This window comes from Schistocerca nitens, chromosome 12 (genome assembly GCF_023898315.1).
Source record: "Schistocerca nitens isolate TAMUIC-IGC-003100 chromosome 12, iqSchNite1.1, whole genome shotgun sequence".
Lineage (NCBI taxonomy): Eukaryota > Metazoa > Arthropoda > Insecta > Orthoptera > Acrididae > Schistocerca > Schistocerca nitens.
Genome location: NC_064625.1, coordinates 25,069,345 through 25,077,690, shown reverse-complemented (window position 1 = coordinate 25,077,690; position 8,346 = coordinate 25,069,345).

Genomic DNA, 8,346 nt, shown 5'->3' with positions numbered 1-8,346 from the left:
TTGTGAGTCATGTAAAACCATCTTCAAATGACCCTGTCATTTTGATTCGTGAGGGGCATTATTCCTCACAAAGAATATCGATGTGTTAGATAAATCACGTTAAAACAATGTTCATATTGTATGTTTTCCACCTCACTCAACGCATAAAATGCAGCCACTTGACGTCGGATTTATGGGGCCTTTGAAAACCTACTATGTCCAAGAGATAGAAACGTGGTTGGCAAGTAACCCAGGTCGTGTTATCACCCCATTATTAATAGCCAAGTTATTTGGGGCAGCTTACAACCGAACAGCAACAATGGAAGCATCTGTGAATGCCTTCAGAAAAACAGGTCTCATCCCATCCAACAGAAACATCTTTAGGGAACATGAATTTTCAATTCATCGCCATGCTAACGCTCTTCAAGAAAGAGATGCCAAAAACGAAAATGAAACTACTGATGGTCAAGCTGTCAGCCCAGCAGACATCAGACCTCTCCCACACATCGCAAAACCACCTGGAATTAGTCGAATACGTCAAACATCGCGATCATGCTCTGCTGCGTTACTGACTTCAACTCCTTATGTGAAGCAATTGCAAGAATGTAAACAGAAGAAATCAGAGGCTGAAGCTAAGGAAGCAGCAAGAAATTTATTTGGGGAGAAGAGTGGAAAATCTTCCAATCGTAGACCTAAAGCAGAAGAATCGTCTAGTGACTCGGCATACGATGTCTATCTTGGTGACAGTGGGGATTCAGACAGCAGTGATGACGATGACGCAGAGTGTCTGGGGCGCTTTTCTGAAGGCAAACACGGGGAGAAATGGGCACAGTGCACGAAATGTTATCGGTGGGCTCATGAATATTGCGGTGTCACAGAAGACAATTTTGTTTGCCCCGCATGTCGTAAATATAGACCTAAGCAGTGTGAAATGAGTGAAGGATAACAGAAATGAATGAACATGTAAAAATTGAATATTCATATGTCATTATTATGTAATAAATAATTAAAGCAAAATATTGTTACTATCTCATTTCTACGAAATGCCTTGTTTGTGAAGATTTAATAACTACTCTGAAAGATTGTTTATTTTTGCAAATACGATAATTGTATGATAAAATTAAATAATGCAAGATCTTATTACCATCATAAAAAATACAGCTGCACTTACTTTTAGGTCTTTGAAATGGGTTTACAAAAGTGTGTCTCATATTAGGCACCTTTCCTCTATATTTTTTTATATTTACGGAACGTGGAGTTCAGAACTCAATCAGTCCCACAAAGCATTTAGACGGAGCTGCCAAGAATTCCGGAGAAAATCAATTTCGAAGTTAACCGAGGGTCTTTAAGACGCTAAATTAAGGTCGATTTGCCGATGGGCAGTGTGGCTTTGTGCTTGTCTGTGGAGGAGGGTCTGGGCTCGAGTCTCAGTCAGTGCCAATTTTTAAACAAAGGCGCACGTTCTACTAGCATTTACGTGAAGCGTAAAATCCCAAAAACTGAATTTATCGTTAGCGCTCGAGATTGGTGATCGAGCGCTAACACTGGTTCGAGTCTCATTTCGATAACTGTCTTTTTCGTTTCTTTCCATTCAGTACGAATACCTACGCCATTTAAATGTAAAATTTATCAAGTGTATGGTAAATAATACATAGGTAACTTAATTTTATAAAAAATCGGCGTCGTCTTATTTCTCATTAATTAGAAATAAAATGAAGAGCATAAAATGGATCGTAACCGTTTATATACGCTTTATGTTGAATTGCCTCATATTCAGGCATTTGAGCTCGACTAGTAAGGGGGCACTTCATACGTGCGGTTTAACATGGGTCGGAATGCCGTGAATTGAAATTCTATCGGGTGACATGATTGCCTGTATATAGCAAGTTCTATCGTGGTTAGCTTTCGGTAAATATCGAAGCGTGCATATCCATTGTTTACGGTCACTTGGAGATCCAAACACGGTGAAGCGTCATTCGTAGCGCACTGTCCAGTGCTTTCCAGCAGTAACACATTAGTGTATCACGAAAGACGATAATTACAGCTCACATTGGCCCTCCGTTAATGGCTGCAGTTTAATAATAAGCACCCGGTAACTAGGCCGGAAATGCACTGTCGCAAAAACGACCGGGAAACAGTGCAAATGGCTCTGAGGACTATAGGAGTTAACATCGGAGAACTACTTAAGCCTAACTAACCTAAGGACATCAGGCACATCCATGCCCGAGGCGGGATTCGAAGCTGCGACCGGAGCAGCAGCGCGGTTCCGGAGTGAAGCGCCTAGAACCGCTCGGCCACAGTGGCCGGCTACCGGGCAACAGTGGCCGACAGTGTTGCCTGACACGTGGCTGCAGTTGCTGCTGCCAGCAATGTTGCAGTTCGTGCGGCCCGTGTAAACGAGGCTTTCCGATGGAGCTGCCCGGTCTAGGGAGTGGTGGCTGTGCAGCGGCCCGCAGTGAGTGGAGGCAGACACCAGGTGTGGTGGCGTGGAGGCCACAGGCCACGGGCCGCCAGCGAGCGAGGCCGAGCGCGCGCCGCGCCGCGCCGGAAGTGCTCTCTGCCTGCACCGCGCTGTGGTGTGGCCGCGGCGAGGCGCGCAGCAGGTTTTGCCGGCAGCCGGCCAGTCGCCAAGGCCGCAGGGGACTCCCCGCCTACCTGTGAAGTGTTGTGTGGAATAAAAACAGCCACCAGTTGCGGAACATAGCTGTCAGAAGCTTTCCACCTAGCCCATACAAATGGACCTTCTTCAGAACTCTAATTACCTACATACAGGTAAATGCAACGTTCAAAAAATTAGGATTTTATAAAAACAAAACATACATACAGTGGGGATTTTTACAATATACAGGCTGATCACAATTAAAGTTAAACTTTCGAACAGCTGTAGAAATAACACCACTGCTCACAGTCACGTCAAATTGCAACGCAATATTATGGGAGAAGGGGGAAAACCTGTTGTGGTCTTCAATCCAGAGACTGGTTTGATGCAGCTCTCCATGCTACTGTATCCTGTGCAAGATTCTTCATCTCCCACTACCGATCAAGTAGGTAAAAAGACGAGGGCTAATAGAAATCCTTCGGTAACAGAATATATATTGCATTTAATTGATAAGAGGAGAAAATATAAAAATGCAGTAAATGAAGCAGGCAAAAAGGAATACAAACGTCTCAAAAAGGAGATCGATAGGAAGTGCAAAATGGCTAAGCAGGGATGGCTGGAGGACAAACGTAAAGATGTAGAGGCTTATCTCACTAGGGTGAGATAGATATTGCCTACAGGAAAATTAAACAGACCCGTGGAGAAAAGAGAACCACTTGCATGAATATCAAGAGCTCAGATGGAAACCCAGTTCTAAGCAAAGAAGGGAAAGCAGAAAGGTGGAAGGAGTATATAGAGGGTCTATACAAGGGCGATGTACTTGAGGACAATATTATGGAATTGGAAGAGGATGTAGATGAAGATGAAATGGGAGATACAATACTGCGTGAAGAGTTTGACAGAGCACTGAAAGACCTGAGTCGAAACAAGGCCCCAGGAGTAGACAACATTCCATTAGAACTACTGACGGCCTTGGGAGAGCCAGTCCTGACAAAACTCTACCATCTGGTGAGCAAAATGTATGAGACAGATGAAATACCCTCAGAAGAATATAATAATTCCAATCCCAAAGAAAGCAGGTGTTCTCAGATGTGAAAATTACCGAACTATCAGTTTAATAAGCCACTGCTGCAAAATACTAACAGGGGGAAAACCTATGGCAGAATAAAAATAAACAGTTACAAAATGTAGCAGTCGATGGCGTTGTAAGAATCATAATTTAATAGCGGTCGACTACAAATGACAAATGACTCGTACAACAATGCTTAAGGTGTACGTTTGACGTTAAACAAACTGTATTACTCAGAGTGCATGTGTCTACAGGTGATACTGTTCGTTACGTAAGCCCATCCACCACGGCACGGTCATATCACATCAGATGGGGAAAATCAGTTTTTAATTGTCTTGACGCCAAAAACCGCGTAAAACGCATCACTCAGATCGGTTTTTAATTGTCCTAGGCCAAAAACCGCATAAAAAGCATCAGTCAAAATGAAATCGAATTATTAGTTTCCGTGTGACTGGCGCAAAACATGTTCAATGTGCTGTCCACCGTTTTCTGCAAGAAGATGAAGTCGAGAAACAGCATATTCCACAGCTGATCGAAGTCTTTCCGGGGTCAAGTCCAGAATGTGTTGGTCAATGCGTGCCTTCAGTGCAGCTACGTTTGCAGTCGGAACACTGAACACAACATCTTTCAGATAGCCCCACAGCCAGAAGTCACACGGATTGAGATCAGGTGATCGGGACGGACGGGCTGTAGGGAAATGGCGGATGATAAATCTAGCATTTCCGAAATGGCGCTTCAGCAGCTGCTTAACTGGATTTGCAATGTGCGGAGGTGCGCCGTCTTGCATAAAAGTGATCCCATTCACACATCCACGCTGTTGGAGAGCTGGAATGACGTGGTTGCACAAAAGACACTCGTAGCGCTTACCAGTGACGGTACAGGTAACAGGACCAGAAGCACCTGTCTCTTCGAAACGAAAATATATGGCCCTATGATAAATGATGCCGTAAACTCGTACCACCACAGTGACCTTTCCAGGATGAAGTGGTACTGGTTGATTTGCGTGCGGATTTTCCGTTGCCCATATTCGACAATTCTGTGTATTGAGGTATCCTGTCAGAAGTGGGGTTTGTCTGTCCACAAAATCTTCCGTGGCTAATCATTGTCCACTTCCATGCGAACAAAAAATTCTAAAGCAAGGGTGTCTCTTTCTTAGCAGGTTAACAGGAACCAACTCCTGCATATGGGAAATTTAGAATGGATAGCAAACAAGGATCTTTCGTAGGATTTTACGCACCCTGCTCACGGATATGTCCTATGTTGGGGCAATTCTTCGTGCACTACACGTTTGCACACCACCACGCGTCTCCTCGTGCATTGCTGTTTTGCCACTGCTTCCACTGACGTCGAATCAATTCCTTTCCTCCTTCTATCAGGTTGCACACAAAAAGAACCCGTCTTTTCAAATTTCCGAATTATTTTCTCCAGGCCCACGGCAGTCATCGGACCAACGCCTTTTTTCCAACCCTTCAGTGTCCGGAACTTCTGCAGAGCGACGTGTGCACAGTCATCATTCTTGTAATACAGCTTTACAAGCAGAGCGCGATCCTGCATTGAGACAGCCATGGCGAACGTCGCAGACGCGAAAGGAGGAAAAGCCATGTACCCGGCGTGTTTATACACTACTGGCCATTAAAATTGCTACACCACGAAGATGACATAGTACAGACGCGAAATTTAACTAACAGGAAGGGGATGCTGTGATATGCAAATGATTAGCTTTTCAGAGCATTCACACAAGGTTGGCGCCGGTGGCGACACCTACAGCGTGCTGACATGAGGGAAGATTAGAACCGATTTCTCATACATAAACAGCAGTTGACCGGCGTTGCCTGGTGAAACGTTGTTGTCATGCCTCGTGTAAGGAATAGAAATGCGTGCCATCATGTTTCCGACTTTGATAAAGGTCGGATTGTAGCCTATCGCGATTGCGGTTTATCGTATCGCGACATTGCTGCTCCCGTTGCTGATCCAATGACTGTTAGCAGAATATGGAATCGGTGGGTTCAGGAGGGTAATACGGAACACCGTGCTGGATCCCAACGGCCTCGTATCGCTAGCAGTCGAGATGACTGCCATCTTATCCGCATGGCTGTAACGGATCGTGCAGCCACGTCTCGATCCCTGTTTCAACAGATGGGGACATTTGCAAGACAACAACCATCTGCAAGAACAGTTCGACGACGTTTGCAGCAGCATGGACTATCAGCTCAATGACCGTGGCTGCGGTTACACTTGACGCTGCATCACAGACATGAGCGCCTGCGATGGTGTACTCAACGACGAACGTGGGTGTACGAATGGCAAAACGTCATTTTTTTTTCGGATGAATCCAGATTCTGTTTACACCATCATGATGGTCGCATCCGTGTTTCGCGACATCGCGGTGAACGCACATTGGAAACGTGTATTCGTCATCGCCATACTGGCCTATCACCCGGCGTGATGGTATGGGGTGCCATTGGTTACACGTCTCGGTCACCTCTTGTTCGCACTGACGGCACTTTGGACAGTGGACGTTACATTTCAGATGTGTTACGACCCGTGGCTCTATCCTTCATTCGATCCCCGCGAACCCTACATTTCAGCAGGATAATGCACGACCGCATGATGCACATCCTGTACGGGCCTTTCTGGATACAGAAAATGTTTCACTGCTGCCCTGGCCAGCACATTCTCCAGATGTCTCGTCAATTGCAAACGTCTGGTCAATGGTGGCCGACCAACTGGCTCGTCACAATACGCCAGTCACTACTCTTGATGAACTGTGGTATCGCGTTGAAGCTGCATGGGCAGGTGTAGCTGTACATGCCATCCAAGCTCTGTTTGTCTCAATGCCCAGGCGTATCGAGACCATTATTACGGCCAGAGGTGGTTGTTCTGGGTACAGATTTCTCAGGATCTATGCACCCAAATAGCGTGAAAATGTAATCACATGTCAGTTCTAGTATAATATATTTGTCCAATGAATACCCGTTTATCATCTGAGTTTCTTCTTGGTGTAGCAATTTTAATAGCCAGTAATGTAGGAACTTCGTACCATGACACGTCTTTTCATTTACATATTCTTGCACATACAGCGCCATCTATAGATCAATTTTCACGCTATTGTTTTTCTTCTGCCATATGTTTTCCCCGTTCTCCTATAACATTCCGTTGCAATTTGACGTCGCTCTGACCAGTGGCGTTTTGAAAGTTTAATTATAATGATAATCACCCTGTACAAGAAATATAGGTTCACTTGTTATCATAAATGCTGAACATCACGTCAAGTTGTCAAGCGGATAAAAATCAGCACATGTTGACGTGAGGTTCAATCTATGATGAACACGTTTTCCGCCAAAGAGATTTTTAATATCTGAAGATAACACCAAAGTCTGGTGAAACTGGTGTCTTAAATAAAGAAATATTTCACGCGTTCTTGGTTGTGGAATGGTTTCTAACTATTACAACAAATCACCCTTCAGTACTCTCAAAATCAGAAAAGTCAGTCAAGTTGTTGGTGCTCGTATGGTCGGTGCTTCTGTAACCAAAGCAGCTGATGTGTTCTGTGTTTCGGATGCAGTTTCGAAGATTAATACTGCATACAGGAAAATCGGAGAAACATCACCCGTCATGCCAATAAGCGGACGAGACTCTGTGTTGATTGCTCGTGACAGGCGGTCATTCAAGAGGATGGCGACAAAAAGTGATAGGACGGCAGAAGTCACTGCAGAACCGAATGTCGCACTCGCGAACCCTGTCAGCAACAAAAGAACTCGAAGGGAGCCCCCTAAGGAGGGAAATGCACGGCTAGCGATGCAAGTTCCGGTAACGTGAAAACTGCTGCTAGAGCCGTAACATGTAGGAGGAGAGATTCAGTGTCCGACGTCCCGTCGGTATCGAGGTCACTAGAGACGGAGCACAAGCTGGGATCAGGGAGGAGTGGAGAAGCGGCCGTGACCTTTCGAAGGAGCCGTCCGGGTATTTGCCCGGAGCGATTTAGGCAAATCACCGAAGACCTAAATCTGGATATTCGGACGCGGGTTTGAACCGTCGTCCGCCCGAATGCGAGTTCAGTGTGCTGACCACTGCGCCACCTCGCTCGGTCATAAAATCTGGACTATGGAGAAATGGAAAAATGTCATTTGGTCGGATGAGCCTTATTCCACACCCGTTTCCAACTTCTGGACGAGTTTACATCCGAAGAGTGATGATTTGGACAGCCTTATCTACATATCTACATACATACTGCGCAATCCACCATACGGTGCGTGGCGGAGGGTACATCGTACCACAACTAGCATCTTCTCTCCCTGTTCCACTCCCAACCAGAACGAGGGAAAAATGACTGCCTATATGCCTCTGTACGAGGCCTAATCTCTCTTATCTTATCTTTGTGGTCTTTCCGCGAAAAGTAAGTTGGCGGCAGTAAAATTGTACTGCAGTCAGCCTCAAACGCTGGTTCTCTAAATTTCTCAGTAGCGATTCACGAAAAGAGCGCCTCCTTTCCTCTAGAGACTCCCACCCGAGTTCCTGAAGCATTTCCGTAACACTCGCGTGATGATCAAACCTACCAGTAACAAATCTAACAGCCCGCCTCTGAATTGCTTCTATGTCCTCCCTCAATCCGACCTGATAGGGATCCCAAACGCTCGAGCAGTACTCAAGAATAGGTCGTAGTACTGTTTTATAAGCGGTCTCCTTTACAGATGAACCA